This window comes from Lemur catta, chromosome 1 (assembly GCF_020740605.2).
Source record: "Lemur catta isolate mLemCat1 chromosome 1, mLemCat1.pri, whole genome shotgun sequence".
Lineage (NCBI taxonomy): Eukaryota > Metazoa > Chordata > Mammalia > Primates > Lemuridae > Lemur > Lemur catta.
The window spans coordinates 123,194,395-123,218,141 of NC_059128.1; the positions used below are offsets into that span (position 1 = coordinate 123,194,395).

At 44.2% G+C, this 23,747-nt stretch overlaps 1 long non-coding RNA gene across 4 annotated transcripts in view; it reads right to left on the bottom strand.

The window, feature by feature from the left end:
- Positions 1 to 23,033, bottom strand: part of LOC123624769 — a 55,937-nt gene extending 32,904 nt beyond the window's left edge. The window contains exon 1 of one of the 4 annotated variants that reach the window (XR_006730202.1): positions 22,734 to 23,033. This is a non-coding gene — a long non-coding RNA (uncharacterized LOC123624769). The other 3 variants (XR_006730206.1, XR_006730204.1, XR_006730208.1) reach the window with 3 other exon arrangements.
- Between the last annotated feature and the right edge of the window lie 714 nt (positions 23,034 to 23,747).

Consider the following 23,747-nt stretch of genomic DNA (forward strand, 5'->3'; position numbering starts at 1 on the left):
ACAGTGGGCCACAGAGCCATGCCCCTCTCCAAGGAGGTCTGAATTTCAGCTTTAGGGGCAGCCAGGGGCCAGCTGCTTCCAAATTTCATCCTTTCTCAGACCCAGAGGGAGGGGATGCTCACTGCATGTGCTGCTCCTGTATTCTTTACAGTTCTCTTTTCCTCTTAATAGTTAATCCTCTGCTAACCTCTTAGTGGCTAATATCCTGCTACCAATTAATAATTCTTTAAGCTTTCCCTGTAAAATTTTTGTGTGCTTTTTGTTTCCTGAATAGGCCCTGGCTGATATACCAACTGACTTCCAAACTCAATAAATATAGAAAAGACTCACACCCAGACACTTCGCTGTCAAATTACTGTATAACTGTATTAAAAATATTGCTGAATACCGAGCAATAAGAGAAAGGGAGAAACTCTAGGAGCTTCCAAAAAGAAAAAAAGAGTCAACTAAAAAGATAAAAAAAAAAAAAAAAATCAGACCAGCATGTGGCCTTTCAAATCAGCAACAATAGCGCAAGATTTCTGAAGTAAGGAGAGATGTGTCATACAAGACATGGTAGAACAAAGTCTAGAATTCAAGGAAAAGTAACAGCAGCAGGCCTACGAATGATGAGGACATCAATGAGTGGCCTCCACAAAGAACATCTCCAAGAAGAATGGCTGTATTCCAAGCAACAGACAAATGGGTTAGGAATTAGAGGACAGTAGGGGTACCAGAAAGGAGGCATGATTCTTCCCTAAACAAGGCAAGGAAAAACTAAAGCCAGGGCAATAAAAAACTCAAGGGAATGGCCGGGTGCGGTGGCTCATGCCTATAATCCTAGCACTCTGGGAGGCTGAAGCAGGTGGATCGCTCGAGGTCAGGAGTTCGAGACCAGCCTAAGCAAGAGCAAGACCCTGTCTCTACTAAAAATGGAAAGAAATTACCTGGACAGCTAAAATTATATAGAAAAAATTGGCCAGGCATGGTGGCACATGCCTGTAGTTCCAGCTACTCGGGAGGCTGAGGCAGAAGGATTGCTTGAGCCCAGGAATGTGAGGTTGCTGTGAGCTAGGCTGATGCCACAGCACTCTAGCCCGGGCAACAGAGTGAGACTCTGTCTCATAAAATAACATAAAATAAAATAAAATAACATAACATAACATAACATAACATAACATAAAATAAAATAAAATAGAAAAAATTACAAAAAAAAAAACAACTCAAGGGAAAACAAATACCACCAACAAAGTACAAGAAAGGCATGGTCCAAACGTGCCATGATTTTGAGCAACTGGTGAAATTAACAGAATCAACCCACTTGAAAAAGGCATTAGGAACTTTCTCCTTTGAGGGCTGCTGTAGTTGTGATATGAGATTATAGGCAGGGAAGTATAATCACAGCCTGCTACTGGGCACTGCTACAGACAATATTTACATTAACACTGTTCATTGGCTTACGACCTTTAGATTCAACTGATGGACAAAGCAAAGAAAATATTTCCAGATGGAGAAGGCAAACATTATCAACCTCAACACTGTGAAAGTAAAAACACAGCTGAGGTTTTTGGACAAGAGAAGAAGAGAGGCAGACAGAAGGCTGGTGGTATCCTCACCTTGAAAAATTTGGCACTTGAGATAAAAGGTGGGAAGCAGATGGAACAAGATATAGAGGTTTACAAATATTAAAATGGCAACAGTAATCAACAGAAGAATTCACGTGTGATAAAACTAAGTTGCTGTGCATGTCTGTGTGCATGTGAACTTCACCTATCGTAGCAAAGCCAGTAGGTAAAACACAAAACAGACACATCAGAAGAGCTGAGTAAAGAGTTATAGAAGTAGTAACCACTGAAAGAATTAATAGGAACCATTAAAAATGTATTGCTTCTGGAATAAAACTACTGCTTTTTGTTACCAGTGTTTCTCCACTATCTGATTTTTTCCAACTGTGTTCATGAGTCACTTTAAAAATAATCATTCACTTGATTTTTTTCAACCATGGTCATGAGTCACTTTGAAAATAATCACCTAGTGCAGGAGTCGGCAAACTTTTATTGTAAATAACCAGATGGCAAATATTCCAGGCATTGTGGACCATACGGATCTCTCTTGCAGCTGCACAACTCTGCTACAGTGGGGCGAACAGACAATCATAAATGAGCAAGTGTGGTGGTGTTCCAATAAAACTTTATTTACACAACAGGTGGCAAGCTGGATTTGGCCTGCAGGCCATTGTTTGCTGACCTCTGATCTAGTCCAGCATTTCCCAAACTATGGACTACAAGATGCCCCAATATACTTGAAGGTTTCCCTGCAAAAGAGAGAGAGTTTCCACATACAAAGAATTTAGAAAATTCTAGGCTTAATGATGCTAAGCAGATTTCTTTATTTCAAGGGTTCTTGTAGGCTCTGAAGTGCTTAGAGCTTAGAATACCCGATATGGAAGTAGCATGTAGTATACAGCATGTCTTCAATTTGATCGAATACATCACAGAAGCACCCAACTAGTAATACATCAAGGGCCACCAGTGTCCGGGGGAACACTCTGGGAAACTGTCATAATCTAATTCCTACCCTATAAAAAGGAAAAAATAAGGCTCGGAGGTATTATTTTACTTGCCCAAGGCCACTCAGCTAGATGGTGTCACAAATACAACTAGGACCCAGACAGCTTAGGGTCCTCGCTGCCATCTCAGCGGGCATCCACTTAGGTGCCTGGGTAACTAGGCTGAGTCATCTCTATCCTGAGTGATGTTATGAGCCACACTTTGAAATAACGTAGCTGCATTGATGAAACAATACTTAAACCTCAAAAAAGTTGACTATAAGGTTACATTTTATTATTTTCTTTAGAAACATCATGAGGTGAGGTGAACTGCTTGGACACATCCACCATGAGTCTGGTTTCTAATTTCTAATTATGGGAGTGGAGGAATAGAAAAAAATAGAAAATTAAAAAGAACCAAGTAATATTTTTCTCAACTTTCTTTAGGATTCTAGAGGATACTACACTCAGTGTTACCAAGCACACTTTGTACTATATAAGTACAAAGCTATTGATTAAGCTCCACCTGAACATATAGCAACATACAAAGCACAGAGCACGTTTGGGAGATAAAAGAGAGTTGAGGAGGATCAGGCACAAAAGAGAAAGGTTTGAAAAACGTAAGATCTCAGTAAACATCTCGAATTTCTAGTGCAGACAGTACAAAAATATGACACGAAGCAACATATTCACAAACACGTAAGTCTTCAGGATATAAACTGAATTTTAAAAAGAAAACAGAGAAGGAAAGACAGGATTTAATCAAACTCTGTGTAGGGAGGCGCTTCACAGAATTGGGTATACCCACTCTGAACACAGTCCTGTTCATAAATTGGTTCTGAATTCTAGCATGTTTTACATCATTATTTTCTTTTTAACACAGAAATCAACCATCCTATTTTCTCTTATTTATTGAGATGGAGGTTTGAAAACATACTTAGCCAACTTAGCTAAAGGGCATTTTTCCCCTAACACCTTCATGAATGGTGTGAAAATGAAACCTGCTTCTTCCAGAACCCACAGGAATGCCACCTCTGCCCACAGAATATCCAGAACTAAGTCTGAGTCAGACTGCTCCAGAGGTCATCAGTGAGTAGCCCATGGGAAGAGGAAGAGCAGATGCAGTTGACCTATAAACTGGGCCTTCGCCTTGTCCCAAGCTAACCCTTAATTACAAGCCACAGACTGTCCCTGAGGTCAAACTCTCACTCCAAGGCCCTCCTAACTGCTTAGCACAGTGGGAAGTTGTCCAATCATTGAGGGATGGTCTTCAGTTCTTCAGAGATCATTTAACTATACAAGATTTCCTTTGCCACCCTCTGGAAATTTCTGAGTGCTGTGGGAACAGACAAGCAGCTGCCCGGCAAGGAAAGTGAGAAATGATTTAGGTATTGATAGGACGTCCCTAGGTTTAAATGCAAATAGCTCCTGGCCTGTGTGTCCAGCACAAGAACCAATGGCCATGCATGGCAACTTAAATTGGCAAGTGCAGCTGAGAAACTGAATGTTGACTTTTAATTAATTTTAATTGATTTCATTTAAATTTAAAAACTGGGCCAGGCACAGTGGCTCACACCTGTAATCCTAGCACTCTGGGAGGGTGAGGCAGTAGGATTGCTTGAGATCAGGAGTTCAAGAACAGCCTGAGCAAGAGCAAGATTCCATCTCTACAAAAAATAAAAAAACTAGTGCACGCCTGTAGTCCCAGCTACACGGGAGGCTAAAACAGGAGGATCTTTTAAGCCCAGGAGTTTGAGGTTGCAGTGAGCTGTAATGATGCCACTGCACTCTAGCCTGGGCAACAGAGTGAGACCCTGTCTCAAAATAAATAAATAAATAAATAAATCTAAAAATGGAAGCAGTGTAAGTATTTTCCATTAAACAGAAATGCATTGCTTAGGTAGAATTACATTTCACTTTAAATACTATATTGTTTACAATGTTACTGGTGCATTGCAGTGCGTGTGTCTACACATGAATCCATCACTGATCTACTTGGAATCAACAGAGACTCAGTTTAAAGCATTTTTCTTCTGCACACTGATGTAATACTGTAATGTGTTCACTTGAATATTTTACACAGAAGGCACAAGTTACAGTGATGATTATGTAAATCACAATTGGTATTTAAATCGAAATACTTGTTTTAATTAAGATATAATTGAATCACTTCTCTAGTCTATAAAATAAATATGGCCAAATGTTCAAATTTAAAACAAAGTCTTAGTACTGATGCAAAATCAAGCAGAGATACAGAAGGTAATGCTACAATTAGAACAGTAAAGGAAAAAATAAATAGGAGGGGAAGATAAACAAAAAACATCATACTCAATGGCAGTCATAATTTGCTGTGGCAGAACAAAATGAGAAAGCTATTTGCTGTACCAGAAAAATCAAAGATAATAACGCAGACAATATTAAGAGACAATTTCAGCAAAAACACAGTGAATTTGATGCTGCTTCCTCTCAACAGTCAAAAAAGGATCGATGGAAGTCACCCAAAATCAGAATTAAATGGCCAACAAAAAATTCTTTTAATGATTTTTAACAACTCAGCTTGTAACTTTGGCCAGCTATAAAACATCTTATATTCTTCAACCAGTTTATGGAACTGCTGAAAGAAATAGAAAACCATTTCTTCTTTGCCAACAATCCCTGGTTGAGTCACAGAAAAACTTTTACAAAGATTCACTGTACAGTTAACTTCAAATTAAGATTTTCTTTACACAAAAAGAATGCTTGTCAAATGCTCAAGACAAAAATAAGCAGTGTGATTTATGTTGTGCACAGATATCACACTACACATGAAAAAGCTAAATTTGAAGCTCCAAGGAAATAAGAGGCTTATATGTGACCTAGCTAGAGAGGCAGGAGAATTTATGTCAAAACTGATACTTTTCATAAGACAAGTAAAAAGTGGTTTTATATATTTTTGCCACTTGAATCAATAGCCAGAAGATTTCATTGAAATCAAAAGCATTATATAAATTGCCTTCAGAATCTACAAGAAAACCTAAAGAATACTTTGTTGATATTGATAAACTTAGACTTGGCTTTCAAGTTTTACAATACTCCTTTGAATTTTATGTTAGTAATTATGAGTTGGCATAAAAGTTAGTGAATTTACGTAACTTGAACAGATGTAGTTTTGAAACTGATAGTTTGTTTCAAAAAGTCAATTTCATTCTTCTAAAAAAGATGAACTAGTTTTGTCAATTTGGATGCAAATATTAAAGGAAAATGATCTTTTGTCACTTGATTCAGTTATTGGAAAATTTAAGTGTATTTGGAACTGGGTTACACAAATCTACTTTTTCAATGATAAATTTTATGAAAGGTAAATACAGACCAAGTGTTCAGATAAAAAGATAGTGTCTGGGCCGGGCGCGGTGGCTCACGCCTGTAATCCTAGCACTCTGGGAGGCCGAGGTGGGTGGATCGCTCGAGGTCAGGAGTTCGAGACCAGCCTGAGTGAGACCCCGTCTCTACTAAAAATAGAAATAAAAATTATCTGGACAACTAAAAATATATAGAGAGAAAAAAAATTAGCCGGGCACGGTGGCGCATGCCTATAGTCCCAGCTACTCTGGAGGCTGAGGCAGTAGGATCGCTTAGGCCCAGGAGTTTGAGGTTGCTGTGAGCTAGGCTGATGCCACGGCACTCACTCTAGCCTGGGCAACACAGTGAGACTCTGTCTCAAAAAAAAAAAAAAAAGATAGTGTTTGAATTTAGAGCTGCTGTAACTGTAGCATACAGACCAAATCTTTAAGACATACTACAAAAAAAATTATAACATGTTGAAATGATAACATCTGGGGTAGACTGGGTTAAAGAAAATATATTATTAGGATTAATTTTATCTGTTTCTTTTTTGACTTTCTTAATGCAATTACTAGAAAATTTAAATTTACATATGTAGATCACATTATATGCCTATTGAATAGTTAGAAATCCCGGTAATCTTTTTCCAGAAGAACTGATATCATCTGAAAGTTTCTTAGAAATGTAGAATCTCAGTCCCTAGCCAAAACCTACTGAATAGAATCTGAATTTTAACAAAATTCCCAAGTTTGGCCAAGATGAAGTAATAGGAAACACATTTTACCCTTTTGCCTGAGACAACCAAGGAGGAGGAGGAGAGAAACCAGACAAAACATATGATATAATGGTTTTTCAGGACACAGGACATCAGGAAGTGAATGAAGTGAGCCCATGATTGCCCTAGCTCACTGCCCAGCAGACGCCCTGATTTGAGGATACAGAGCTGAGAGTTTGGGGAGGCACAGGTAGCTAGAATTTGCAGGACAGAGTACCAAATAGGAGAGAACTGCATGGAGAGAGAACTCCAGAGATCTCAATCCTCACGTACTCAGTGCACGTGTGTGAGCAAACTACCTGTGACTGGGGAAAAAACCACCAGAAAAGATCAGAGATAAAACAGTGTCTGGTGCTGATGCAAAATAGTGACTGTCCTCACCAGGTGGATCGGAAACACTCATAATTACAGGGCATGGGGCACTCATCTGTTGCCCCACATTAGGGAATAAGTAGCCCTGGACTGTGCACCACTCCAGTCTCACCCAGCAAACCTTAAAAGTAAGATACAAAAGAATCAACTTTCTCCAAATAGTTTGTCTAGATCCCAAAATAAAGCTCAAGAATATTTCCAACACCCAGGAATATAACAGCACAATGTCTGGTATCCAGTCAAAAGTTACCAGACACACAAAGAAGCAGAAAAATGCCACCCACAGTGAGGTGAAATGTCAATCAACTGAAATTGTCCAAGAGATAAGACAGATAATAGAACTAGCAGACAAGGACAGATAGTCAACATTTTAGGTAGAGAGATAAATACATAAAAACACAAATTAAATTTCTAGAGATAAAATCTATAATGTGTGAGATGAAATACACATGCGATAGGATTAATGGCAGGCATATATTTCAGAAAAAAAAAGATTAGTGAACTTGAAGACATAGCAATACAAACACTCAAAATGAAAAACAGAAAAGAAAGTCAAAAAATGAACAGAACATGAATGAGTTGTGGAGAAAACTTCAAGCAGCTTAATACACATGTACTTGGAGTCCTCATGGGGAAAGACAGGGACAGAGAATATATTTGAGGAAATAATGGCTGAAAATATTCCAAACCTAATAAAAATATAAACCCCAAGATCCAAGAAGCTCAACTAGCCCCAAGAACAAGAAATAACATATACCAAGGCATAATGCAAATTGCTCAAAACCAATAATAAATAAGAAAATCTTAAAAACAGAAAAAAGGATACATCACATATAGAAAAACAAAGAGAAGAATGACAGTAGATTTTATGTCAAAAACAATGCAAAGTGAAACAACATCTTCAAGAACTAAAAGGAAAAAACTGTCAATCTAGAATACTACACCCAGCAAAAACATCTCTCAAAAATAAAGGCGCAGCTCCGATGGCACAATAGGTTAGTGCGCAGTACTTATGAAAATGTAGGCAAGATAAGGGCTACACCAGACATATAAACATGGAAAGAATTCATCGCCAAAAGTCCTACATAACAAGAAATGCTAAAGGAAGTGCTGTTAAGTAAAAAGAAATTGATATCAGCTAGAAACATGGATATGAATAAAGAACAATGAAAATGGCAACTACCTGAGTAAATATATTTTTCCCCTTATCATTTAAATCCCTTTAAAAGAGAAGTGATTTCTCAAACAAAAATAACAATAATTTATGTGGCGTTTATCACATATATAAAAGTAAAATGTATAATAATAATACAAAGGCCACAATGGAAATATCCTATTTTAAGGTACTTATACTAGCTGTGAAGTGACATAACATCACTTAAAGGTAGACTGCGATAAGTTATAGATGTATGCTTTACATCTTAAAGCAACCACTAAAATAACTAAAAAAGAGAGATATAACTAATCAGCTAACAAAGGAGAGAAAACGGAATCATAAAAAAATACTCAAATAATCCAAAAGAAGGCAGAAAAAACAGGAAAAGGGGAAAAAAGGACAGGAGATACAAAACAAATAGCAAGACAATAGGTTTAAAATTAACTATATCAACAGTAACTTGAAATGTAAGTAGTCTAAATAAACCACTTATTAATAGAAGTCTTATTTTCATACTGGGGAAAAAAGATCCAATTGTATACCGTCGACAAGAAATGCACTTTATTTATTTATTTTTTTAGAGACAGGGTCTCACTCTGTTGCCCAGGATGGAGTGCAATGGCCCAATCATAGCTCACTGCAGCCTCAAACTCTTGGGCTCAAGCAATCCTCCCACCTCAGCCTCCCAAGTAGCTGGGACTACAGGCATGTGCCACCATGCCTTGCTAATTCTTCTTACGTTTTCTTTTTTTTTTTTTTTTTACAGATGGGGCTCTTGCTATATTGCTCAGGCTGGTCTTGAACTCCTGGTCTCAAGCAATCCTATGGCCTCAGCCTCCCAAAGTGTTGCAATTACAGGCGTGAGCCATCATGTCTCGACCAAGAAGTGCACTTTAACATAAAGACACAAATAGTTTAAAAGTATGAAAAAAGATAGACCGTGCTAACACCAATACAAAGAAAGCTGAAGTGGCTTTATTAATTTCAGACAAAGAAGATTTTAAAGCAAAGAATATCAGCTGGTATAAAGAAGGTCACTTCAGAATGATAAAGTGGCCACTTCATCAAAAGAACATAACAATCCTAAACATTTATTCACCATAATAACTATGTTTTAAAATACATGAAGCAAAAACTGATAGAACTGCAAAAAGAAACAGATTCACAATCATAGTTGCATATTTCAATACTGCTCTCTCAATATTTAATAGAGCAAGTAGACAATCAGTAAATACAGAAAAGATTTGAGCAAGATCTGCAAGTGATTTGCATGCACACTGAACTTTGAGAAGCAATGCTCTACGCTATCAATAACGAGTAGATAGTCTATATATACCCAGGTTGACTTTTGGCAAACTTTCCTTTTGGCTTCTTGCTGGTATCATCATAACTAGCGCTCTTTGGTCTGGCTTCCAGGCTAACCAGGAGTTAGAGGAGAAGGTATTTTCAGGAAAGTTAATCTGAAAATATATAAATCATAGAATTTGGAGAGGGTAGATTTGAAAGAGACTGGATTTATTCATTTTACAGAACTGGAAATAACACCAGCCTCACCATTTAGATTTAAACTCCTTGAGGTTTAATCCACTTCTCTATGGGACTACACTAAGGGCTGCTGTGAAGTAAGGTGTAGACAGTGCCCAGGGCGCAGCACAACACGTGTTCAGCAAACACTGGTTCCTTTCCTACGTGCACTGACGAGTCAGCGTGAACAGCACTGACATGGAGATTAACTCCCCAGCACATCTGTTTAAACAATTCCAGCGAAGATGAGGCGAGTCAGTACCTTCGACAGCAAAGCATGCCAACGTCTCCATTTTGACTGCTGAAAATCATGAGACATCACTCAACTGAGATTCAACTGAGCCAATACTTTTCCTTTCAACTCTCAAGGAAGAGCTTTACTGTATTTATGGTGGTAACTTACACTCGTTTAATAGCTGTAGCCTTCTAGCTTATAATGGATTAACAAAGAAAGGAAGAAGTTGCACAGCTTTATAATAAAGCTTTAAATTGTGGAAAATATAATAGCAGAAAAAGCCACAAATATTTCAAGTTTTTTTTTTAAAGCCAATTGGAAAATCTCTATCATTTGTTACTGGCCCACTCAAGCCCAAAACAGGACTTGGAGTTAGAAGACCTGGGTTCCAGGCTGGATGTGGAACAGAACACTTCTGTTTGTGAGCCTTAATTTTCTTATCTATAAAAGAAGGATAAAGAGATTAGCCCGATTCATCTCATAGGGTGCAAAAAGAATTAAAATGCAGTATGTGAAATCATACATCATACTTAAGTGTAAGATATTATTATTTTTAATGACTATGGTCATCGGTTCTTCCTACTAATATAGAAAATAAAGAGGTAATTGGAGAGCGACATATTGTTAAATTATCAAGCTATATTTTACCTTTTAGATTCATGCACTCATTATTACATCAGCGAGCGTAAGTTTTTAAAATGCAAAAATTTCCTAAATTCCTACTGAAAAAGTTTCTCTGTGAGTAATAAAGAAGTATAGGAACAAGAAAAAGTCTGAGTAACTTATGCAAGACCATATCATAAACCCCTAGAAGTTAAGAAATGTTAGCTTAACATTGACCCAAACTTTCTCCCAAAACCTAGCCAGAAGGTTAAGAAAACAGTGGCAACATTAGATCTCAATAAAGCTGTTCAACTAAAAAAGAAAGAAAACGGGGGTAATGGTCATTTTCCAGGCTTTGTAAAGTAGAATTCTTTCACCAGCACCAAACTGGGCTTTGGAAGATGGACACATTAAAAAACAAACCTTAGTGTTTCCACTATGAGTCGAACACAGACCTGGTACAATAAACATCCTTAGCAAAAAGCAGGCAGATACTTGAATCCTGGACTTCAAACTCAACTCAAGGGCACTAAAAACTCCAACTCCAACTTAACAGTTTTGTTCTTAAATTTTACTTCATTAGCATCAAACTGAGCTTCTGGAAGCCCCTATTTTGCATGTAACCTCCCATGTGACATCATCACCATTTTTTCATTGGCTTCATGCACTGGAAAGTGAATGTGACCCAACAGTTGGAAGATCTAGATTTAAATCTCAATCCAGTCACCTGCTAGATACGTGATTTTTGCCAGTCATTTTACCTTTCAAGCCTTGATGTAATGCTCACCTGTGAAATGGGACTAATACTACCTACTTCATGTGACGCTTGTGATTAAATGACATTATATATGTTGAAATGCCTAGCAGAGTGCCCTGCACATAGAAGAGCTCCATAAATATTTACACATTTGAATACACATCTCTTAAATTTAAACTGTGATTATTCATGACAAGTCATTTTCACAGCACTTGAACTGAAACTTTTAGCATTCACTGTCAAGAAGGCACTAATCTTAGCAAGGGCTGTTTGTCCCACCAGACTATGAATAATGCTTCAGAGAAAAATAATAATAATAATAAAAAGAAGGTGGAGGGAGAGGAGGGAGAGAAAGGGGAGGTGGGAGGAAAGGAGAACATCTTGAGAAAAATTCTCATACTATGAAATCTATTCTTTTCATCTTTTAAATTGTCTCCACTCTCCTAGCTATAAGGAAATTAGCAAATACTAAATCTACAGGCATTCTCATATTTGCCTGTTCTTGGTGATGGTACCTAACTCAGTGAACCTAAATAAGTGGAGGCAACTTTGCCTGTTCCCACAGCTTATTAACTCTCCCAGTTGCCCCTAGAACAATGTGAAAACCATTTGGAAAATATAAAAAGATGAAACAGAAAAGCCATTGTTGGGTCATTGCAAGCAATCTATGTGAATCTGGCAACCAAAGAGGATAAAAAACTTGGAGGAGAAAAACGTTTAGGTGAAGATTATGCAAACACAGCACTTAACTTTTCAAAGCCAACTTTTAGTTAAAACAGGAAATAATGGAGAAGAAAGTGTGTTTTTAGAAACTTGGGTATGGGGCAAGTGAAATATGGGTGGGTTTATAAATGTTGGTAGTTCTATAATCAGATAAAAGATGCTACTATTTGAACCTAGAACCAGTAACTGTGCTCAAAGTAAAAGTGAGAAGTTTTCCACAATAAGTTTGCAGTTTCCATTAAGTTTTTTTGTTGTTATTGTACTTTTATTTTTTTTTTCTTTTTCAAGAAGCTTAGATACAAAAGATGGAACCAATTTCTTCATGGAAAAAAATAACATGCTTTCGCTGCCTGCTGTAACTAACTTACGTTTTTCCCCAACGCTGTGAGAACCAAGTATGTAGAAAAAAATGCGATGCGATGAAAGCCTTTAGTTTTTTTCTTTATATGATGAAATTATTTTTTTTAACACACAGATGTTGAGTTTACATAAATAATCAACCAAAACATTTTCCAACCATATAATTTTCTTGTCAAGCACATAACATGTTTTTCTTTTTCCTGGAAACTCAATGTCAGAAGTATATGATGTGACTGCTTTTCAAAAGATAATTGGATAATTCTGGGGTCAGAATAAAAAAAAATACATAAATCCTATTTAAAAGTCTTATATCAAATTCATTTTTAGGAAGTGGGTGGAAACAGTCTAACATTGCTTAAAGTAAGTTCTCTCTAAACTTGAACTCATGATCTATCACCTTTTCTAGGAATGTAAGTTCTTAACCATATTCTTCGAGCTTCTGGACTTAAAAACTGATGGAGTAAAAACTGAAGTCTCAAAAAAAAGCATGTTCATCTCCAGACATTCAAGGTGGGTTGCCTGAGGACACACAGTTCAGGAGCAGAGGTCTGTCTTTCTACTTGCCCAGCATCAAGAGTCACATCTGAAGCGGGACAGACACAGCCGGCAAGGCAGAACATGCTTGTCAAAGTTTCGTCTTGGGCCACAGAGTGATTCCCCCTGCAGAGGGCTGCCTTTGTCTTCAAGGGCTCTTTCTGGAAGAAACCAGGGTTCCACTTCCCCTTGAGCCTCTCTTTTCCTTCAGGGATGAAAGGTTTCCTCTGACCTGCCCAGCCAGTGTCCCCAACACTCACAACCGTGTTTTATCAGAAACAAAGAGCCTTGCAATCCTTAAAAGGCAGAAAGCGGGAGATAAGAGCAGCCTCACCAAAGACGCGAGCTCTGAGGGCGTGTACAGCCACGTCCTAGTGGGCCGGCTTCTGCTTGGTGCAGGGTCTGCTGGAAGAGCAGACCCAAACCAGGAGGTTACTCTCTGCTTCAGCCGGCCTGTGACAGAACCTCTGTCCCCACCCATGCGCAGTCGGGAGCACCAAGGCAGAAGCCAGAGGCTGCTGGCTGCCACGCACGGCACCGAGGAAAGCGGCAGACAGCCGTGGGCCTCACCAAGGCTGCCGGCCAGTTTCTGCTCGGCAGGGGGAACAGAAAGCTTCTTTAGAAACAGAGTTGGCAAAATACTGAATACAAAGGATACCCGGAAAAAATGTGTAATTATAGACTCTAAGTTACTGTCTAGACTGGATCTCCATGGTATGTCCTTTATATCTGCGGTCCCCAACCCCAGGGACGTGGACTGGTACCTGTCTATGGCCTGTTAGGAACCAGGCCGCACAGCAGGAGGTGAGAGGTGAGCGACTGAAGCTTTCTCTGTATTTACAGCTGCTCCTCGTCACCCGCATCAGGGCCTGAGCTCCGCCTCCTGCCAGATCAGCAGCAGCATTAGATTCTCATAGGAGCACGAACCCTACTGTACACTGAGCATGCGAGAGGTCTAGGTTGCGGCTCCTTGTGAGACTCCAATGCCTGATGATGTGAGGTGGAGCTGAGGCGGTGATGTTAGCGCTGGGGAGCAGCTGCAAATACACATTATCATTAGCAGAGAGGTTTGACTGCACAATAAATGTAATGTGCTTCAATCATCCTGAAACCACCCCCCAACCCCCGTGGAAAAACTGTCTTCCATGAAACCAGTCCCTGGTGCCCAAAAGTTGGGGACCGCTGCTTCATATGACATGATAGCAGGGCTAGGCTAACTCCTCACTGTACATCCTTTATGCAAAACAGCCCTCCTGGCTTCCTTCCTCCTTCATCACACACAGTGGCAGGGATGGGCAGAGAAGTGAACCTAGGAAGGTACTGATACGTCCTCTTGTTTATGACCTTGGATCTGAGTTCAAACCCAGACTCTCCTACTTATTGTCTTACTTCACTTTAGGTAATTAAGGTTTCCATTTAGAAGACTGTGCTAACTAAAAGAGATACAGCAAGCATGTCGAGCCTCCCAGCCCTCAGCACAGGGCCTGCCAAAGAGCACACAGTCACCAGATGATGCTACCATCAGCAGCACCCCACCATGGCATCCTCTCGTGTCCCATTCCATCTGGAATGTGCTCCCCCAATTGTAAGCTCTGTGAGGGCAGGAGTCACTCCTCATTCTCAACACTGAGCACGCACACAGGTGCATGCACACACATGCACACGCATACACCACATGATTAACAAATGTTTGCTGAACAAATATATGACTGAACGAACAGTCTGCTTGATCACTTCCATTTCTTGTTTGTCTATAATTCCAATTTCAAAAACCTTTCTCCAGATATTACTATAGATGGGTCACTTGACTAGCTTAACTGAAGCTGATGACCACATCAAAATTCTAAGGCCAGCAACACCAACTAAAGAACACTGCTGAAACAAAGATGGCTCGGTCTGGGTGTGTTCCAGTCTACACCAACATTAGCTTCCATCCCAGTGCGGCAAACAGAGTCCCACATCTACCAGGGCAAGAAAACCACTTGATTGGGAAATTAAAGAACCAAACTCCACTTTGGCATAGGGCAGCGCCCTTTCACATTTTTTGGAACTTGAAAAAGGTAGAGCAAGAAGAAATGTAAATTAAGTAGTGAATACACATGCAAAATTTCAGAAAAAGAGTTATTTTCTTGCAGCGATCCAGCACCCGGGCTCCAGAGTGCCAGGTGAACTCAGCCAAGCCAGCCTGGCCCTGCAGGAGCCACAGTGGTAGAAAATATCCCTAATAAGATTTTTGAACAACAGGACCCAGTACAGTCTCAATATGACCAATTATTCATGACTTACACAAGCCAGACTGGCCACAAAGCACAAACTCCCTTCCAAGATTTTCCAAAAATACAATTTGAAAAGAAAAAAGAAAGCAAACACGAATTCCGTCCTGTGTATGTACAATTTCCACTTGCAATTGCAATGGAAAGTTTATTCAGGACAAACCTATGTTTCAGTTACTTTCAAGGTACTGCCACGTGAAAGGAATGCCAAAATAAATTTCAAACAGTTTATCCCAAAGTTCAGGCCTCTTTAAATGCCCTGACCTGACCAGTTTCAAAACTGGTATTTCCAAGATTCAATTCCAAAGAACCTTTTTAAAAAGCAAAAGTTCTCCTCTAAATGAAAACTTGGAGAGGGTACTTAATGTAATTATTACACTAAACGAAGGTGACAGCCAAATGGGATTGACTCAGGACAAAGGCAGAAGGCTTTGCAAATTGTTCAGAAAAAAACAATAAAGGAAAAAGAAAAAGGACAGACCCATCAAGAAGGACTGTCACAAAAAGGGGAGGAAGGAAAGGGATGAAGAACGAAGGAGCAGAGCAGCCTTGGATGGAAACAAAGCCATGTGCTGGAAACCCTGGGAACCAAAACAAAGGGCAGCTGGCGGGCAGCAAGCGCAGAGGAGGAGCTGAGCCAGCGGCAGAGCTGGTCAGGGAAAGCTGGCAGGGGCAGCCAGGAAGGTCTACACGGGGAGGGAACTTACGCAAGTCACAGAGCAGGCCGGAATCAAACACCAATAGCAGATGGAGATAAGGACATCAAGGCAAAGCGTCCCTAAGACACTTGAAACCAGGACTGCCGGGAGGTGGCTGGGTAACAGCAACAGACCTGGAGCAGGAGGCACAGAATGTCAGAGAGGAAACAAAGGGTCCTAGGAGGAGGAGAAAGCCACCAAAGGCTGGGGGTTGGGGGAGGTCTTAGGGGCCCGGGGGGAGCAGGGCTGTGGCTGTACTGGGAGTGTGAGATAAGTCCTGGGCAAAGGAGCTGCACCCCCAAAGCTCACCATCTTCTTCCTCCTATAGGGAAATGGCTGTGGTTTCTAATCCCTGAGGATCAAGATGCTGAGGGGACAGCATGGTCACCACCATCAAGGGGAGCCAGCTCATTTACCAACAGTCCCCTGCAGAAAAGATGATACAGGTGAACTCTGACCTTCCACCTCTATCTGACCTCCATCAACAACTCTGTAGCATTCCAAAGCATTAAACAGGAATAAACAGTTTGATGCTGCAAAAGTAGTTATCTTCTGAAAGGAGCTGCTCTCGTTGGAAAAGGATAACGGGTCTCATAGCCATGTTGGGCCTGTGTGTGTGTGTGCCTGTGTGTGTGTGTGTATAACAGGAAAGAGGGTCCATGTGTTGGAAAGCTGGCGATTATACTTGAGAGACAAGACTCAGACACATAACAAGATAAGAGAACGACTGTAATGTGCACAGAAATGAGCTAAGAAAGAGGTTTACCCCAGGCAAGGCCCCCAGTGGGAAACCGGGTGAGGACCACTGTGACAGGTCGAATACAATGAATCCTCAGCAGGAAGGTGACCAACACAACCTCCAGCTGTGCATAAGGTGACCCTCCCAGCCAGGGAGAATGCTGAATTCTGAGTCAGGAGGTTTTAGTTCAAATCCTGGCCCAGGCAAGCTTCTCAATGGTGGAGCCTCAGTTTCTCCTTCTGCAAAATGGAAACCCTGGGTCAGCAACCCTAAGAACCTATTCTTGAGTGTCTCAAGTGAAAGTGGCAGTAAAACCAAGTGCAAACTGAAACACGGTGACAATCTATCATTAGTATGCAAAAGGGATGAAGTACAAGATACGTGAATGTGTAAACACAGCTTAGAAGGAGATTAAAGGGTTTAGAATTGTGGGTCCCAGTGAGTGACTGTGAGTCACAAGAGCATCTGAAGCAACAGCAACTTCCAGGGCAAGGACCCCTAAGAGGCGGGTGGGACTGAGAGTCAGAGGCTTTTATACATGTCCAAGTGATTATGGTTTATTTCACAACCTCTTACAGAACAAAGGGGATTGAAACCGACTGACTCCCAATAAAGGACTGTGACTTATTCTGCAGCTACTAGAGGGCCATTTATCTACAATTCACAATAATCAGCAAGGCAAAATGTTTTAGGAGCAGGAGGGGAAGACAGGGAAACCTCAGTGGGGACACTTAGCTCTGCATGCACACAAAACCTTCTGAGTGTGCGCACTCAAAATTTGATAAACCATATAATGCCTGCTCTATCTTCCTGTGCGCAGGACTCTCCTCCTTGGTTTTTTCCAGCACATCAACTTGCTACTCTGGCTTTATTTGGGCTGACACAATGTCAACACTGTTCCCAAAACAAAAAAGGTACTGCCTTTGCTATAGCTTCATATTTTAAGTATCTGTTTATATCAGTTGTTCTGCACTGTGAGTCTACTGGGGGCTGAGCCCGAACATTATTCATCCTTCTAGGTTCCCCAGGCCAGTCGCCTTGTAAACACTCAACGTAAGCTTTGCTGAACTAAACTGAATAGCCAAATCACCTTAGGTAAGTGACAACTTCGTGGAAACTCAAGTTTTCTCACTGATAAGACAAAGGGTGTGGGCAAAGTGCCTTCCAGCTCTAACAAATGCAAAATCACATAATGTTCTGAAAATACAAACACATTTTCTAGAGACACATATTAACTTTTATGTATTTCACGCAATAGAAAAATACATATAAGTAAATCTAATTCATATGGCAATTTTTGTAAAGTAAACACTTATTTTTAATATCAGATCCATTCCTTTGTTAGTCAATGAAATATAAAAGCAGCAAAGGTTTTAAGTGTGGAAAAACTATACATGCTGGTTGTCCTAAAAATAGAATTATTTGGAAAAAAAAATGTTAATTCTGATATTTCCCTTTAAACCTTTTCCCCTGACAGACTAAATGTGGAATAATATTGACATAACAGAAACAAATAAGACTATTTACAATGTCTACCGTTCAACAAAGGCTCATGGATTTTTACCTTCCTTGTTTACTGAACAAAGGCAGCAAATGCAAGTACAGTCGCCCCAGCAGCTGGCAAGTTCTCTCCCATATTCGAAGAAGTTGTGGAACAGCTGGGGAATGCAAGATGCTTTTGAACAAGCTGCTATGTGATCCAAAATAACACAGCCTGTTCATGTTCCGCACAATGGAAGCGACAGCCCAGCGCAGGTCTGGCGCATGCCCTGCAGCCGCTCCTTTCTTCCCAGTTGGTGCAACAAGTGGCTACCAATGGAGTGAGATGCACAAAAGCAGGGACCTCGCTCCTAACCCTTTACGCACTGTCCATTGGTTATACACACAACTCATTTTCCAGCATGGGAGAAAGCTGCATTTCATATCCAAATGTAAAACCTATACACAGGGGTCCCCAGCCTATGGTGAGTTGCATAATTATTTCATTATATATTTCAATGTAATAATAATAGAAATAAAGTGTACAATAAATGTAATGTGCTTGAATCATCCCGAAACCATCCCCCACTCCCTACTCCATGGAAAAATTGTCTTCCATAAAAATGGCACCTGGTGTCAAAAAGGTTGGGAATGGCAGCGTAAGGACAATCCCTCCCTGTACTCCCCATCCATGTGCTTCTTGGAGATAATGTTCATGGTAACTACACCATCACCAACAAGTGGTGTTTAGTGACATTATAAGGTTTCTTTATAGAGCTTTAGTCGATTGTTTAAAAGATAAAAGCAAAACAAAATCAAGAACTGTAACATAGCAAAAAAGACCTAATATAGTATAATAAAACTATTTCTCTATTTCTAGTTGCTTAATTGAAAACCTTCCAAGTTTTTTAATGTATGAAATAGCGATCCTGGTTGCTAACTGTTCAGCTGAACTGATTTATACTTCACGCTGTCACCTTTTCTAAAAGCTGGTTTAGCAATGTTCACATCATACACATTTTACCGTATCTGAACAAATATTTTTGAAACGGCATGTCTCAAACTCTCCTTCCTCTTCTATGAACTTGGTGGCTCCTCTTTGAACAGACTCTCAGAAAATATTCTATTTTCCAAGGAAATGGTCTGTCTTCCCAGATTGGGCCAGCACAGCTTTTCACAGAAGCAGACATATTTCTTTAGTGCTATACACGGCTGCTGAATGAGAAAAAAGAAAACTTGCTCCCTTTTCTCCAGTTTGGTGAGTTTGGGGCTTTTTTTTTTTTTTTTAAGTCCTATCATCTCGGCCATTAGAATACTGTCTTTAAATTTAAAGGAAAGGGAAATGACTGGAGAGAAGCCACAAAATTACACAGCAGTAAAACCAGGAGAAAAGCTCTACAGTTCTGGAACCCCTTGTAAATTCCTTGGGGAACTGGACGAAGCTTTCCATCACTATCACCCTTCGGCCACACCCAGCTTGCTGACAAGGAGGAAGCACTCACTGCAGTGTTGACGAAGAATAATGAGTTCAAGAAAACTATCAACTACTTTACCTCTGTGGATGAGGGAAGGAAGGGAAGACAGCAGGATTCTGTTATTAAACATCGTCATTAGTTAACATTTGTTGAACAACAACTATGTGCTAGGGCTAGGCGCTGTGTTAAGTATCTTCTATGGATTATCTAATGTAATCCTCATAGCTTGAAACCAGGAGGCACTATTATTATTCCTGTTTTTAAAAAGGAAAGTGAAGCTCAGAGAGTCTGAACAATTACCCAAGGTAATAAACGGTGAGGGCGGCATTTGAACCCAGCCATTCTGACTTCGGAAGCCGGTCTGGTTATTCCTACCTGGGACGTTCTGAGTCCAACACTGTCATTCCAGAGTCTCGGACATCTTTCTTTGAGGCAATATCTTTTAAGTACATTCAGGACAATGCCAAGGTCCTATACAGTAAACTTGAGCTCAATGATGCACGCAAGTATGTGGATAAAACCATAGTATTAGATCCCTGAAAGAAATGTGGGGGTTTTAACTTATCAGTCAGCAAGGTTGGCAGTTATTTCCAAGGCAGACTTCACTTAATTTTAAACACACATTGAGCACAGTGCTGAAATCACACACAGCTTAAACAGGGTGGGCACTGCGGCTCCCTGCAACAGGAGGGCCAACAGAGCTCCACGACGGGTAGAGTTCCTGGCTCTAGGCCCACCTGCCTAATAAGACACCAGGTAAAGCAAAGGACAGCTATTTCTGGCTCTCTTTGGAACTGTCATATGACTCTAAAGGTTTTTGGAAGAAGCGTTAGCTCTCTTCATATACCTTAAGCTTTAAACAAGAATGGGCTGAGGCACTGGCACCAGCAGAAGCCAGCAGTTTGTGAAAGGTCAACCAACCCTAATGCCCAACATAATCGAACCTGAGCCTGGGGTTACGGCGCATGCCCAGAGATCCATAAACAACTCTTCCCTAACAGCCTCTGCCCAAGAAACTGGGAGGAATCAACAGCCCTCGTTGGACAGACTCTTACTTGGACCTGTTGACTTCAAGCCTCAGTTTCCTCGTCTGTAAAATAGAAACAACCTCCTGGGAGGAGGCTGTAAGGTTTAAAAAAGAAATGGGACGATCCCTCCACGGTGTGTAAGATTCTCTCATACATTAGCACAATTCAAAAAAACAGTTCCTACCGCTTCCTTAAAACAGAAGAAGAGGGTGGAGACAGATAAGGCAAGATGTGAAGACGCGAATGCCATCCATGGATCACGGGGTGCTGGGGTGTCTCACCAGCCAGCGCCTCCTCCCCTCCTGTCCCATCCCCGGAAACAACCGTCTGGCGCGCAGAGATGCTGCACTGACACTCCCGCGACAGCACTTGTGCCTATGCTGGGTTTGCACTCAGTTACCACAGCCTCGGGGAGGGGGTGGGGTGGGGACAGGAGCTCCTTTAATTTCCCCAGCTGGCCTGTCCCCTACAGCGGAACTTCCCGTTGCAATAAAGCGTCAGACTTCGCAAGGGGGTAGTGCCTGCGCCTGAGCGCTTACCCCGCACCTGACCCAGACTGCGGCCGGATCCGAGCCTCCCCGCCGCTCACTCGCAGTCAGTAATGCAACTGCCGCCTTCGGGAGCGCCACTCAGAGTGCGGGGGGCTGTCACTTGGGGGCCACGCCACGCCCTTCGGGAGCCCGCACGCTCGCAGAAACTGCAGGGAGGGCGTGGGCAGGGCGCGCCACGCGCCGGGCTCACACCCGCGGGGCCCTGCGGAGGCGCGGGCCCGGGACCAGAGGGCGCGGGAGCCGCTGCCGCCCTCGCCATTTGCGGCTCCGATCCGGAGAGGGAACCCGCGATGTCGCTGTTCTGAACACTAGCGCGCCCCTCCCCGGGCAGCCCGGCTCCCCGCCCTCCTCCCGCGTAACAGGCCGCCGCGCTAACTTCCCGAAAGTCCACGCAGAGCAGCCCCGGCCCGGCCCGCTCCGGCGGGCGGCGCGCGCCGGGGACGGAAGTGGGTGGAAGCGGCGGCCGCGCAGCGCCTTTGTTACCGCTCGGGGACCCCGCGCGCCGCCGCCGCGCCCCGTCGCAGTTGCCCGGGGATCCGCCGGCCCCTCACCGCAGGCAGCCCCCGGGTCCCGCCGCCCCCGGCAGGAGCGCCTGGAGCTGAGCCCAACTGACCGCACCTCCGGCCCCGGAAAGGGGCGCGCGGGGCGCGTCCTAGTCCCTCCGCCGGCCTCAGCCCAGGCGGCCGCGCCCGACCCCCGGCCCCCGCGCGACGGGCACGCCCACCTCCCCGCGCCTTCCCACCTCCGCGTGGCAGAACCGCCGCTTCCCGCCGCGCGTACTCGGCCGCCGCGACTCGGCGCCACCGCCCAGCCCTGCCCCTTCCCACAGCACGGGGATCGGGCCCTCGGGCGGATTCTCTCGGCTCCTCACCTGGAGGCGCCCGCAAGTCCCCTCCCTCCGCCGGCCGCGCGGCGCCCCGGAGCCGGCGCCCTCTGCCGGGCCACCCGGGGGGCACCGTCCGGCCCGCGAGCAGCCGGCAGGGGGCGGGGGCCCCGCGCCTCCCACCGCGGGTCACCGCCTACCCCAGCAAGGGCCAGCGCGCGGAGACGTTCCGGGACAGACTCCCGGGAGTACGACACCAGAGCTGTCCCCGCGCCCCGGGACATGAACGCGCCCGAGTCACCCCCCTAGAGGGCCAGCAGGGCCAGCCGCCCCCCAAGTGTCCCGCTCCAGGAAACTGCGAGGAGTCGGCATAAGCACGTCCTGTTTTAAAACACTGGAAAGGCAGTTTTTGGTGTGTTTGAAACGAAGTTTGTCCTGTGTCTCCGTAGCTCTCCCCAGCCCGAATTAAAGGGAGAGAAGGGAGGGCGGTGGCCTGTCACGCCCCCGCGTCCCAGGGCCAGGAAGGGGCTTCAGGCGAGCTCCTGGCGCGGTCGCAGCCCCGGGGCTGGGGCGGGAGGCCGGGCCGGCGTGGCGCTCACCGGCCAGGCAGGGCTGCCGACTGGCTCGCTCTCGCCCGCGCACACACTGCGGCGGTCAGCCTCTTGGCCTCCCCGGGTCCTGGGGAAACTCCAGAGGGGCCGGGAGGAGGGGAGAGCAGAGCCCCACGCGATGGGCCGCCGCGAGCGTCCCCACGCGCCCCACCTGCGCGGCCCCACTCACCTTCCCGCGCGCTCCCGCCGAGCCCACCTGCCGTTCCCTCGGCCGCGACGGCGCGGGCCGCAGCGCACCCTCGCGTGGGACCTCGGGGGCCGGCACCGTCCCCCGCTCCGGCCGGCTCTCGGGTGGGGGCCAGGAGCGTCGTCGGCCCGGCCCCCAGTCGCCGAGCTGCCCGGGCAGAGCTGGTGGCGGAGCGGGCGCCGCCTTCCCCGAGAGCCGGCGCGCGAGTCCCGGGGAGGACGGGCGCCGGGTATTAATTGCAGGCCGCGGGTGTCGGCCGCCCGGCGCTCTGAGTGGCTCGGACTGCGCGCCAGGCCGGCGGGGCAGGCGCGACCCACCCCCTCGGCGCGCGCCCGGCCGGGCCGGGCCCGGGAACGCGCGCACGCGCACGCGCCCGGCGGCTCCGGGGCTCCGGGCTGTAGCCAGCTCCCGCGCGCCGCCGCCCGCGGCTGTCCGGAGCCGAAAGGGCGCTGCTCACCTTCCAGCCCCGAGCGGCGTCTCGGCGTGCCCACGCGTTGGGGACAGAGCCCGGCGACCTGCGTGAACGCTGTGGCCCAGAGGCTCCGGGCCAGTTGCCAGGGAGACCGGCCTTCCTGGCCACTCGCACGTGTGAAAAGGCCACATACCCCCACAACCACCTGTCTCGACAGGTCCGTACCCTACAGCTACATCAGAATCCCCGAAGAAATTTGTGAAAATACAATTATTGCCCCTTTTCCCACCCGCTCCAGCGTCCGAATCTGTATGTCTTCCTTGGGCCCCACAATTTGCATTCCTGACAGACCCAGGTGACCGAGACGCTGGGGCAGTCGTGATTAGATGGGTTAAGGCCTGGGAAAGTATGTGGTAAACGCAGAGCAGGAGATAAGTTTAAACGTGTGAATGTGTGGCTCGTGAGTGGGTTTCGGTGGGCACTGTTCACACTCAACCTCCCTGCAACCGCTTTGCCTCTGGGCGTCGGGCTGCCCCTGTTTCCTCCCCAGCCGGCACCAGGCCTCCTAGACCAGCGCCCATCAG